The sequence below is a fragment of the Triticum aestivum genome, chromosome 7D (assembly GCF_018294505.1).
Source record: "Triticum aestivum cultivar Chinese Spring chromosome 7D, IWGSC CS RefSeq v2.1, whole genome shotgun sequence".
Taxonomy (NCBI): Eukaryota; Viridiplantae; Streptophyta; class Magnoliopsida; order Poales; family Poaceae; genus Triticum; species Triticum aestivum.
This window is the reverse complement of record NC_057814.1, coordinates 415,530,603-415,544,785: the sequence shown is the minus strand read 5'-3', so window position 1 is coordinate 415,544,785 and position 14,183 is coordinate 415,530,603.

Below are 14,183 nucleotides of genomic sequence, written 5' to 3'. Positions count from 1 at the left end.
TCTAAGTCTCTCAACTACACAACCCCTTTTTCCACTCTGTTACCAAATGTATTTACCTCACACACCCGCCATTGCACCCCATGCTGAGCTCTCTCTCTCCCCCCTCTCCCTCTCACCCTCTCGCGCTAAATACATGCATTGCCTATCTAGCCCCCCAACCTCTCGTGCGCACGCACACACGTTGTATATCTAGGTCACTCCCTCGAGACTGTCTCACTCTTTCTTCCGCACGGCGGGCCACACTCGCTCAATCTCGCTCTGTTTATCTGAGTCTCGTTTAACCTCGTTTTCTTTCACACACAAATGATATATCTCCCTGTTCGGGCCTCGATCGACACACTCTATACTCTCTCACGCAGATTGTCTATCTAGGTCAGTCCATCCAAGCCGCCGCCACTCTTTCAACCTCATGGTGGGCCACGCTCACTCAATCTCTCTATCTCTCTCTCTCTCTCTCTCTCTCTCTCTCTCCGTATGTCTCGATTGACCTCGCTCTTTCTCGGACAAAAACGATATATCACCATGTTTGAGCCCAATTCGACCTATTCACATTGTATACTCTCTCACGCACATCGTCTATCTAGGTCACTCTCTCCAACCCGTCTCACTCTTTCGATCGCACGGCGACCCTATGTGATCGGTTGACCTTGCTTCCTCCCACACACAAAATATATCTACACGTGTTCAATGAATGTCGGACCACACTCACTTTGTCTCTCTATCTATATGTCTCTCGATTGACCTCGCTTTCTCACACAGTATCTTCCACGCGTTGAAGCTACTACCTCTCCATCCCTCGCAAAGCCGGAGCTATTTACACTGCGAGGGGCACTCCAACATTGGATTAATTTGTGTAGGCATTTATTCCAGTCGGTTTAGATTATATTTTCGTAGCATTTGGCCCACAACTACTCCAAACACCGTTGCAACCCACGCAACTCCCCTAGTTAATTTCCCTCTGGCTCGGTCATCGCTCTCTCGCACGTCCTTTCTCGCCTTCAACGTCGTACCATGGTATTATTGAAAAAACTATGTGGTTCTCTTTAATTATTATAAATAAGCTACAAAACTACACACCGATAGTCCACTTGGAATGGAACAAATTTCGACCCACAAATTAAAGTGCTACAAACTACACACCGAGGGGCCCACATGTCATGAAACAAATTTGGACCCATATACAAATTAAAAAATAAAGGACGAGGATCGAACATGCGACCGGGCCTTCAAGCCGCACGTCAATAGGCAACATACATAGAATAGCAATGTTTGTTGTACCCCCTTTGTTCACATAATGTTTTTATATTACCACAGCCTAATTAATGGATAACATGTAATATTATTTTTAGTACTATTCGCCTTCACTTACTGGTGGGTTCCATGTGTGCTCTCTCTCTCCTCCCCTTCTGTGTTTAGACGCACGGGCAAACAGGAAGAACTCGCGGGCGATGTTGCCGTTGACCATATCTGGACGCGTTCACAAGTCACGGCACCAGTTTCACGTACTAGTCAGTGTGTACGTGCAATGCACATTAATTTGGAAGTATATTAAGTGCATGCGGATATTAACTACTAGGATATTATTTGCGTGTTGTCATGTGATTAGCACTATTTTTGGCATGAAATTAACTGCACGCTAAACGTGTTGAGCGCTCGACATTGAAGCAGTCTAGGTCGTTGGATGACAAGGAATACGTGTGGCTTGATGACGTTTTAAATTTAATTTGATACGGCTCTAGCAGAACATTCAATCGATCAAACCATACATTTCGTTCAGTCTGACTCCGACTTTAAATTATACGACGATCGATATAAAATAAACGAAAATGATAAACGTTCGGATTTTAAGCATGGCAATCCGAACGTTTTTCATGGCAAATTTAGATTACGCGGCGGCGGAGGGGGCGTCTCGCGGTGGGAAGCGGCTCCTCTGCCGTGCTCTGTGTGTCGTCGGGCCACTGACCGACGGTGACGGCGGCGTCTTGCGTCGTTGTTGGCGTACTCCTGGACGTTGGCCTAGCTTGAAGGAAGGCCAAAATGTTTTGGACTTCGGAGCGAGTCAACTGGTGGGAGGAGGCGACTGGCGTTGGTGCAAGGAAGTGGTCGACGGCGGCCATCCATGCCGCTGAGGGGGGCACTAGCACCCGCGCGGGGACAGGCGCTGTCAACGGCGTGGCGGAGACATTCCTGTGCACGGGCACCGGCACGGGCGCGCACGTCAGTGCACGCGCAGGCGCATGCGCTGGCAGGTGCACGGGCACCGGCACGGGCGTGCGCGTCAGTGCACGCGCAGGCGCATGCGCTGGCAGGTGCACGGGCGCGTGAAAGTCGGCGGGGACCTCGTGGAACCCCGTGGGATCAAGCTCGGCAACAATGTGCGGCTCCCAGCCCATCAATGCCACGGGGATGGGCGTTGGCGCAGTCGGGGCGACGGGAGCCGGAACGGGAGCGGGGACAGGCGTGCGTCTTCCCGCAAGGCCAGTTCAAGCTCGTCCCAAAGCGCCTTATGTTCTTGAGACTCCGGCTGGGTGTCTTCCTCAGGAAACTAGAACACCAAGGGCAGACCATCATGATGCGGCATGGCGTACGTTTAGGTCAGGCTAGTTGGAGGTAGACGACAGGAGAATCGGAGAGGAAGAGAGAGGATTGTAGCGATACCGGGTAGTGCGGGGTTGATTTTAAACTGCGGCGCCGGCGACATTAAAAGTGGGAGCAGTTGGGACGACGGTGGGCGGCGGAGCCTGGTCAAAGGACTCGCCTCCCGGTGAGCCTGCACAGCGGTCTACTCGCACGCCTCCCTGACAGCCGGCGCAGCGGTCTGCTCGCACGCCTCCCGTCGACTCACACGCTTGCTCGGACGGCACCTGCCGATGAGAAGCGGGGACTCGTGGCGGCACGTAAACGCCCATGGTTTCAATAGTGAAAGCGTTCGCCTTAACGTGACAGGTCTTTGTTCCAAAATACCTTGGCTCTTCATTTGTGCAACTTGTCATAAGTAGCTTGTCTCAAATTGAAGAAAAAACTTACGAAGTAATATTTGTGCCATATCACGTGACCATGCTTAGTTTCAAGAATTTATGCTCACTTTTGGATTTTCTAAAATTTAAGATCCAAGATTCGAAACAATATCATAACCTGCATCATGCAATAAATTTTCAAGCCGTACATCTGTCCTGTTGTATTTCTTAAGAAAGGATTTGGTCAAACATTTTGCTTAGTTATACTTCAGACAAGTTATATATGCAGAGTAAAAGGATAATCCCTCTGTACCAGTGCATTGCCTGATATATTAACTCAAGTACTAGGCACGAACAAACGGGCTCAATTCTGTGCTCATCCTGGTGTAGTAGTAGTAGTACTAGGCAATGCAGTTGACGGGTGACCTTGACGAGCGGCGACCGAGGGAATTGAACCGTGCTCGGCACGGTAGGTAACGTTGTCTAGTTACTAAAGCATCCCTCCGTTGTTCATCTGTAGTCATTATGGACCGGGGACATGAGGGGAATTTCCTAGGGCTGGAATTCTGGCCGCCAGATATTTCGACTTGAAACGCTGAGGCTCGATTGGTTGGGGTTGCTAATGTGCGTACCACGCACGCCACCGAAGGACACGAGCCCGATTTTTTTTAGGATCAACACGAGCCAAGGTCTGGCTGGTACGCCGTTGGGTCCTACCATTCGAGAATACGAAAGGAACCTTTCAAATTGCCAAACGAATCTATGTGTATTACAATACCCGTATTTTCCTTGCAAATACTAATCTCAACGTGGTAATTGATTTATGACGAGTTGTTGAATTAGAGTGAGTTTGTGATATAGTGATCTCAACGTGGATTTCACATTTCATGGTATCCCTAGTAAGTTTTCCAATGCAAATTCAAATTTAAAAGATGAACAATATGGAGGTGAGAAAACTTTGTATGTATCAAGCATATGACCACACACACACAGAGACACACACGCACGAACACAACAAGAATCCAATAAGTATAGTGCATCTATTTTTCCAAACCATGCATGTATGACACGAATTCAAAAATACTCCTTCTATTCCTAAATATTAGCCTTTTAGAGAGTTCAATAAGTGACTACATACGGAGCAAAATGAGTGAATCTAGACTTTAAAATATGTCTATATACATCCGTATGTGCCAGTCCATTTGAAGCCTCTAAAAAGACTAATATTTAGGAATGAAGGGAGTAAAATGTAAGACATCCATGGTCCTCAGTTCAATATTTAAAATGAACATGAAATTGAAACATGAATATTAAGTCTAGTACTACAGTACATGCAAATGTTGTGTTTAGGCGGAGCTATGATTGTCGGGGGTCAACCCCTCGACCTTAGATAAAATTGTGGAGCTCTGTTTAGGGTTGTTTAGATTATATTTGTCCCCACCCTCCCAACCACCGATTGGTTGTGCACCCCCACCCCTCCTCCCCGGGAGAATATCATGTGCCCCCAAACCTTAGATGCTATATGCCGATACGAGTTGGTTGGAGCTTGTAGATCTGAGATATAGCAGCTCACATGATGTGTCTTAATATTTTTGCAGGAAACCTTGATGAGTTTGAGAATTGCACACAATTTGTACAAAAACTACTTAGATGCCCTTTGATCCCATATCCAATGACCTCGAAGCTCGTATCACCGTAGCATCTAAGATGAAGGAGGACATCATATTCTCCTGTATGTAAGAATATCATGTGCTACCACACCTTAGATGCTTTGGTGATACAAGCTCTTCGGAGGCGTTGGATTTGTGACCCAACACCTCCTCGGTGGTTCGAATGGTTTTTTGCAGAAAAGCCCCAAAAGAGTTCGGCCACTGCTTACAAGCACAAAGACTGCTCAGATGCCATTGGATCTCAGATCAAACGACCTCCAAGCTCGTATCACCGTAGCATCCAAGCTGCGATAACACCTTATGTTTTCTCGCACGGGAGAGTATGAGGTGCTCCCGCACTGTAGATTCTATGGTGATACGAGTTCACTGAGATCTAACGGCCCACAGTAGGAGGTTTGAATGTTTTTGCAATATACGACTGATAGAGTTTGGGAAATGCGCAGAAAGTACAAGTACTACGCATGTGCCATCTGATCACTGATCATACGACCTAGATGCTCATATCACCGTAGCGGGTAATTAAGCTACGGGGAGCACCTAATATGAGCACCGGGGAGCCGTTGGATCGAAGATGCAGCGGCACACACGAGGCTTGAATGTTTTATTTGCAAAAGAACCTTTGGAGAGTTTGGAAATTGCGCATAATTACAAAGACTACTCCCAAGCCATTGGATCTCACTTCCAACGGTGTAAAAACTCGTATCACCATAGTATCTAAGCTGCGGGGTGGATGTGATATTCTATGCCGCTGTCATTTTTGTTCGTAAACTTGCAAAATACGTGTAACTCGTGCCGTTACTTGTCTAACCGCGCAAAGTGTTTGTTCAAAAAACCCATCCTACACTGAAATATCGGAACAACACACGAGGGTCCCACTTGTCACTAATCAAATTTGGACCTAAAACTAACAAATCTGAAAGACGAGATTTGAACTGGCAACCTGGACTACAAAGCGTAAGTCGATAGCCTGAAAAAACGAACGGTTGTTGGCTTTGTCCCATAACTTGATTTTATACAGTACTTGCGTTGAGTAGAGTATAGGGAGTGCCTCGTCAACACGTGCATGACCGTTGTCTCACTTACTGGTGGGTCCCAGGTCTGCAATCTCAATCTCTCTTCTCTCCATCGTCTAACCTTTGCATGGGCACACACGAAGAGCGGCGGTAGCTTGCCGTGGTGTTATTACAACTAAAAAAAGCTTGGAAAATAGAAGAATCGCCTAGAACAAGAGACGTTGTGGCTGGTCGAGACGGAGCTAACCACATCTATCCTCCGTGCCACGTTTGCATGATGAAGCTGTGTGGCTAGTGGGGTGTTTTCGACAGACTGGCTGGGTCCTGAGGTCGAACCATAGGTACTACGTCTGATACAGTATATTTTTACACGCACATTTTTCCTCCGTGTCGAGACGTGGCACACCCTACCGCGTGGTTTCGAGGTCCCCCCGGGTGGTGCACGCATATATTCTTCCTAACGTGGGACGCCCTACCGCGCATTTTCTGGGTCCTCCTCGGTCGTAGAGCCGAAGCAAGTAAATGAGTCGTCAAATCACGAAAGACCACCTTTCCCGCCAAGTACATCAGTGAAGCACGGTGGCTAGCTAGTTGGGCTAGTTCGACCGATTAGCTAGGCCGCCGCCACATTTGTTTTTTCACCCCTTTTTTTATCTACTTGCCGGCAGGTAAATTTAGGTGTTTGGGTGCGGCAGGATTTTTAATTTTTTGATTGACGAGCAGGCGCGGCAGGATTTTTAATTTTTTGATTGACGGGAGCAGGCGCGACAGCAATTAGTCACGATGACTCCGCCTGTAAAAACCCGCTGCTCCCTGATGTGAGAAGTCGTCGACTGGTGTTTTACCGTGGTGAAAACCAAAAGATTCCCCGCTCCCTCCGCCTTCCCATAGATTGCATTGCCTTTCAGCCGTTTTGCCCCCTTTTCTTCCTCTCCCCATTGCTTCTACCTCGTGCCATGGCGACGCAGCAGATCACGGAGTCCGAGGTGAGGCGCCTGACACAGGAGCTCCATGTCAAGGATGCGGAGCTCAGGGCCAAGGACGTGGAGCTCCGTGAGCTCAAGGAGGAGAGGAGTGCCATGCTCCTCCATTATGTGCGGGAGTTCACGGAGCTTCAAAAGCGGCAGACGTCCACCACAAAGATGCTCGAGGCGTCGGTGGCGTTGCTGCAGAAAGCAGGAGATACGATAGGCCGTCAGGGGAGCCGGCTGGAGCGCGAGCGGGCCGATCGTGACGAGGTCCAGGATCGCCTCAGCCACTTGGTGAACCAAGTTGCCACGCACGTGTTGCGGCTGCGCGATGCCTACCATCGTGCCAGCGCGACGATGCCGGCCGTCGGGCTAAACCCGTTCGACCACCCGGTCGACTTCAACGAGCTGCGGCTTCCTGACCTGGTCTCCTTCTTCACCTATATCTCTGAGGAGCTGAGCCGTCTCCGCGCGATGGTGGGGGCTGAGCTGGACAAGGAGGGGTTGCGGGCTGCCGTCGCCGTTGCCGGGCGAATCCTTTCAGGGCTCCGTCACCGGAATCCATTCGTGCCATTGGACGCCGTCTTTGACGAGCTGGCTCCCGTCGACCGGGAGCGGGCTCTGCGGGCGGTTGCACCCTGCATCACCAACGTCGTGTGCCTCGAGAAGCAGAGGGACTTCGGTGGTGTTTAGGCGCCCTCTGCATGGGCATGTCCATGTCTCGGCGCAACATGACCGTTGGATCAAACTCAGACGGTGCAGATCAGTCACTGTAGCACAAAGCGTGTGGGTGTGTTTGGTTGCATTCTCATCTCAATATAGTTGTTTCCTCTTCGTGTATTTTTGTCAACCTACTAGTGTGGACTCATGCACCCTTCATGCACTCTGCCAAACACCCAAAAGTGGGTCGAGAAGGGAACTTTTGCTCCCATCCCGTGCACCCTTCATACACCCTGCCTAACACTATTCGTGCTTCATATGGTTCATGTTTCGTGGAGTACTGTAGCACCGTACTCTCCGTGCGCTGTGGACCTAGTTCTGTTAACATTGATCTCACCGTTCATTCTCGACCGGACAGTCGAAAAAGCGGTACTATGTTACATATAGGAGTAGTTGACATGCGCACAACATCATTTGTTATCCTCATATCTTACTACACTAGCAACAAGATTGTGCAGTACTGACGTATGAACCACTGCACATGCCTAGTAGTAGGAGCACTGTGTATGTTCAAGTGGCTGCCGTGTTTCGCACTCCTCCGTCGTAAGAGTGGAAACGCTTGCTGTAATCATTTTTTTCTTCAGAAAAACAGTGGACACGCTCTACCGTGCGGATCCTCCTCCAGCCATGCACTAAATTACTCACTTCGCCGACGTGTGGGACAGCCAGCACCTGGGTCCACCAGCCATGCACTAAATTACTCCGTAGTAGAGTGACGGTAGACTACCCCGATCGAACCGCCGCAGTAATGCCCAATGAGCCGTCAAATCACAAAACCCCCTCCTTTCCAGCAGTAAGTTGGACGGACGAAGCAACCATCATTTCACTCTTCTCTCTCAGCTTCCTCTCTGAAGAAAACCCCCACTCGCTTCGCTTCTCCCTCATCTCGTTCCTCCTTTCACTCTTCTCTCTCAGCTTCCTCTCTTGGATGGACGCCGGAGCACCGGCCGACGTGATGTCTATGGCTCTGGCCAAAACCGTCGAGGCTCATGGTACGAAGAAGCGCAAGCACCCCGCCGAGACTACCGCGACAAGCTCAAAGCCATCGCCCTGTCCAAGCCCCCTCTCCGGGATCCCTCATTAAGCAAGTCCAGGTAATGTCTCTTGTTGACGATCTTTTTCTCGATCTTGATCGTGTTTTTTCATCTAACACGCAGTACTAGTACTGGTAGTACAACTTTCTGGGTGATCTTGCATGTGATTTTAGTGTGCCAAATGACGGTTCTAAATTCCTCTTTTGACCAAAACATGCGAGAGGTTGACACTGATTTCTTATAGATTACTTTCAACTACTCCCTCTGTCCCAAATTTCTTGTCTTAGATTTGTCTAGATACGGATGTATCTAATACTAAAATGTGACTTGATACATCCGTATCTAGACAAATCTAAGACAATAATTTTGGGACGGAGGGAGTACTTTATGAACATCAATGCTACCTTTTAAGAGGGTATATTTGCCTCAGTAACTTGTGTTATGGATATTGCATGTAATCCCTCTGCTCTCATGCCTTTGAAGACATGTTCTAGTGTCTTTGTTCACTCATTTCTGTGCGTATATGTAGTCATATATGGAGTATAATATCGGAAATCATCTTATATTTCTGAACGGAGGTAGTAATAAAATATGGTTTCTGTTTGAATTAGAACCAGGTCCGCGGTGGAGATGAAGTTCTCAAAGTCATGCCGTGTGAACTGGAAGACCTGATGATGAGTTCTACTGCTGAACTATCCAGCTGTTGTGTCCTTGTCGCCACATGTCCTGAACTAGTGTTTTCCTGTAGCATTGTTGTCAGGCGTGTTCTCGAGGCTGTACTTGACCACAACAATTTCCTGGCTGTGCCTTCGATTACGAAGGGTGTGGTTCTTGTAAAGCTTCCCAACAAATCTGATGCGGCCTGCCTTCATCATCATGTTTATGAGTGGAAAGACCACTCTGTTAGGTTCTCCAAGGTTGACAAGATGGTGATGGTGCATGTAGACATCTCACACGAAGTCCATGGCCTAGTCAGTTATGCGGGGTTCATCCCGTAGGTCGGTGGCAAGAAATAGTCTGCAGAGTTTAGTTAGTGCAACTTTGCTTGTCTGTAGTAAGTACTATTGTTCAGTACTTGATTTGTGTTTGTGAACCCTGTATTGTTTATTAGTACTGCCGCTTTTGGTGTGTGAACGGTCTATGTTAATGTCTATCCACTCAATTCAGTCTGTATATCTTGAAGTATCCAGATCATATTTTTTGTGAGGACGGTTTATCAATTATGGTTACACTCCAATATCTGTATGCATTGCAGGGTTTATCGCACCCACCAGGATTTCCAGTCCCATGGATGTTCGGTCCATACGATTTGTCACGACCTTTGGACTGTCCTGCTTGTGGGAGTAGGCGGGGCCCCCTGCATGCCACGCGTAGTTGGACGATCAATCTTCTGTTTAGTACTTCAACATAGTGATTTCCTGGTAAGGATTCACTCGTGTCACATCAAGTAAATCTTATTGATTTACTGTCTAAATCTTATTGATTTAATGTCATGTTTTCTTTCTTTTCCTGCAATTTTACGATGCAGGTTTTGCCATGTGACATTCATCACAGAATAAACCGTTTGGTTTGCTCTACGATGGCTATTTTTGCAGGTTTCACTTCTTATGTCGTGTCAGTGACGAAGGCACTGTCCATCACTTATATTACTGGAAAAAATTGGATCAGTCTGTTGTCTGAGTACAAGCTGAATCCCTATGATGAACTGCAGTTTGGTTTAACAAAATGCCACAATTAGTCCTTCTCGCGTTTAAAAGAAATGAAGAAAAAACTGGATCACGGTCACGGATCCTAATCAAGTTAGAAAGCTGATCATAGCAGACCAGACACGATCGCCGCTGTCTCGCACAGATCAAGCACCGGCAGTTGCTCTAGCACTGACAGTGGCAGCAGCTCAGTCTGATCCAGCTGAGGATTGGGCACCGACCGCGTCAGCGGATCAGTCTAATCTACCGGAGGATCGGGCATCGACACCGGCACCTGCTCCGACACCGGCACCAGCTCTACAAGGAGCACCATCTCCGGCAGCAGCGGCGGCTTCGGCACCTGCACCAACACTTGCACTTGCATCTGCTCCAGCCCGTGCAGTTGCACCGACAACAGACTGGGCTGCAATTCGCACTTCATATACCAAAGTCCTTACAAAAACCGACATGTCCACCTTCTTGGTAAGCATTGGCCGCCCAAGTGCTTCTTTTTTTTTTCTTTCCATGTTGTTTCACATAATTCACTGTGTTTATCTAACTGTTTGGGTATGTCTTCTTGTTTGCAAACAGAGAATTCCTAGAGCAACGAGGAAGTCGTTCAACAATCCGGGCGACCGCGGCCAAGTTTCTCTTACCATGCGCAGCCTTGGTGTGAATGAACCTGCTCAATATACCGTAAGTACAAAGGATGGTCACATGATGATTGATGCTAAAGGATGGTCAAGGTTCAAATCTAAATCATATCTTGCGGTAGGGGATGATGTCAAAATCGAACTTTCTCGGCAAGGAGAGCTGGTCCAAATCAACTTTGAAATTCTTCAGTAGCAACACGCAACTGCCGAACTGATCTATCCTCCGAGAGATTTTGATGTAATAATCTGGCATGGTGAAACAAGTGTCCTGTGTGTATAAGTAGTATGACAGTATTATTTATCACATGGTATATCGTTGATAGAATTGCAACTCTGATTGCTGGTTAGGAACTGTCGTTCGATTTCATTCCAACAGTTGCCGTGCTTTATTCAATTTTGTGTATTCGCCTTGCGACAGCATCTAAAACCAGCGCCGTACCGATCGCTTGCAATATGAAAAGCGCTGAGGTAGAACACATGGCCCCCCAAACATGCAGGGTCGGCCTGCGGCCCAAAGTCCAGAACCGTGAACCTATCTGAGTATTATATTCTCAGCTGAACCCCCATAATGCCCGTGCGTTGCAGAGGGAGTATATTTCTCGGCAAGGTGAGCTTGTGATATAAAAGATTTGTATATTTCTTTACAGAGGGAGTATCTCTCTGTCAAAAAATATATTTATGTGTAACTAGTTACTCCTGTCTTTCTACTTCCTTTCGCTGATATGTGGGGCAACCGGCAACGGGGTCCACGTGCCATATGCACAAATTAGAGTGCACAACATCACGGTAGACACACCCCGGTCGTAGCGCCGCAGTAATGCCCAATGAGCCGTCAAATCACAACCCCCCTTTCCAGCTTTAGCAGTAAGCTGGACGGACGAAGCGGCAATATTTCACTGGGCCTGAATCCCCCTCTCCCTTGTCTGCTTGTTCAGAGAAAACCCCCTCTCGGCGATTGCATAGGGTTTTCTCATGGAGAACCAGGTACGAATTCTTCATCCATCCCTGATAAATCGAAGTCCCTTGGTTGCAGGTAATCCTAGGATGGCAGCCGCCGCCGTTGATGCATTTTTCTTCCTACTGAATCTAGTGTGTTTCATTTGCAGTGCCCAAAGTGCGAGTACCCTACAGGTTTCTGCGCCCTCGGCGAGACGCCACACTTGTTCCTTCTCATCCTAACACAACATTTTGAAACGCGCACAGTATGTTCCTAGAATCCTCTTTTATATCCGGGAGGGTGGGGTTTTTTTGAACATGCTGTGTTCTCATATTATTTTTCCTGTAGTGTATTATTTGCTCTGCCAGAACACATGTACTCAAGATGCTCGGCCTTGCCATAACTGAATACACTATTTTAATGGTCACAGTGAAGACAAGCCATGGATATAAGTTCCAAGTTGGGTTCATGAACCAAGAAGATCGCTGCTTTTTTTATGGCCGAACTTGGATAAACTTTCTCAAGTGTTACGGACTGAAAGTTGGCACATGAATGTTGATGGAAATAGCAGAACCTGGTCTCATCTTCACTGCGATCTTCCACTCCGACGTCGTTCCAATTGTTCATCCATGTTAGTTTTGTATCTGGTTCTTGCTTGTTTCCTCGATTACTTCTTAATCCACCTATTCTGCCTAACTAATCACAATTTAACTTTAGAAGTAGCATAGAATCTCTCACGAAGATGCTACTTCTAACTAATATTTTCTTATAATTGGTGGCACGTGTAGGTTTTTTCAGAGTTAAGCAGTCTGCTCGTTTGTTACTCTGTAATAACTCGGCTGTTACTAATGGCACTGAAGTTGAATGGATCGACATCCACAAGTTCCTACACTTTATTGATCGTCTTGAGGTCCTTGTGGGGCGTTTCAATGGTGGAAGGCCACGTGGGATATGTGTGCCACTGCTGCACTCGTTGAACAGGTCCAACTGTGTCGAGAAACTTATGGTACAAGCTGTTTTCTGTTATATATGTTGTTCATAAACTATTGCTTATACACAGTTTTACAGTTGTGATCTTCTTGAAACAGGAACTGCCGAGTTCTATTGTTCCTATACAGATGCCTGACCATGGTCGGGTCAGACTTGCGCTTGGTCACAACATGATGTTTATGTTGACCTACTCAATTCCCCTTGGAGGTGAAAAGATACTTATTCATGGGTGGTCTCAAATAATGAAGGCCCGTCCATCTTGGAGAATAGGACAGAAGATTATGTTCATGCTTTTCCATGGCTCTAAAGCGAATATCATGTTTATTGACCACGTTGCTTTCACCTTTGATTGTTAAGTGCCCCTGCTGGTTTCAGTTAAGGTTGTTAAGTACTCCTGCTGCTTTTACAGTCTGTTGTGTTTCTTCAGTCCTGTCTTCCTCCAGCCGCCAAAACCAAACCAGCGTCGGCGGGGCCGCCTGCTTCCGCCTCCCATGGCTGGCTGCGCCTCAGCGCACGCATCGCCGCCCCACCATCTCCTAAATCGTTAACGCCGACGTCCTCCGCGCGATTTGGTGCGCTCGCCGCGGCGCCGCCCTCTCGCGTTGTCAACATGGTCAACAAACAACAGGAATCGGCAGAAGTACGTGGAGAGGATGACAGTAGGGGCTCACCACGTCAGCGTATGGGAAAATAAAATGCTTCCTCCTAGTGTTTTCCTGACATCTGGAACCCACAACATTGTGAGCGTATATAGTCAATAGACAAGAGAACAGCACAAGATCGGCTGACACCTGGGACGTAGCTACTCGAGCAGTATTTTTTTTGTTTGGTATTGTTGAGACGGAGCAGGGTTTGAACTGGGCTGTGGCCCGTCTAGCCCAGGCTTATATTTTATGTTCACCATGTGACCAGCCCAGCTATTTTTTCTTTGTGAAAATGAGCCCAGTTTATTTTTTCTGAAGAATACCCAATCGAGGCCTACTTATTTTTCTACGCCCTGATGGGCTGCAACTCTTTCAAGACGCCTGCAAATCTTGAAATTAATATGAAATGGGTTGTAAATATAAAAACAGATGACAAATTGGCAATTACTTTATAATTTCTGAATTTTTTCACATTTTCAGATTCCTATTTCACTGGGCATTAACCTAATTTACATATATCTTCAAAGTACTTTAAATCTGGCTCGACATTTCGGTATTAAAAATAGTTTGGAACCCATAGAAATATGCGAAATTGGCCCTGGCCAACCAAAAAAACGACTGCAATAAATTGCATAAGGAGTTGCCATGAGCTATATATAAATTATTAAAAAAAAAGGGAGTGGTCTGACTTGTGGGCCTGTTTAGTTGACGCGTATGCAAGATTTTTTTAGTTATTATATACATCAACAAACGATTCTAGCAGACGTAACCATTGGATGTCAATCCAACGGCCGTCGTGTTTCTTCAATCTCCGATCATCTTGCTCCAGCCGCCAAAGCAGCGCCGGCGGGACCGCCTACTCCCGCCTCCCGTGGCCGGCTGTGCTACCGCGCAGGCCTCAGCGCCCCCTAC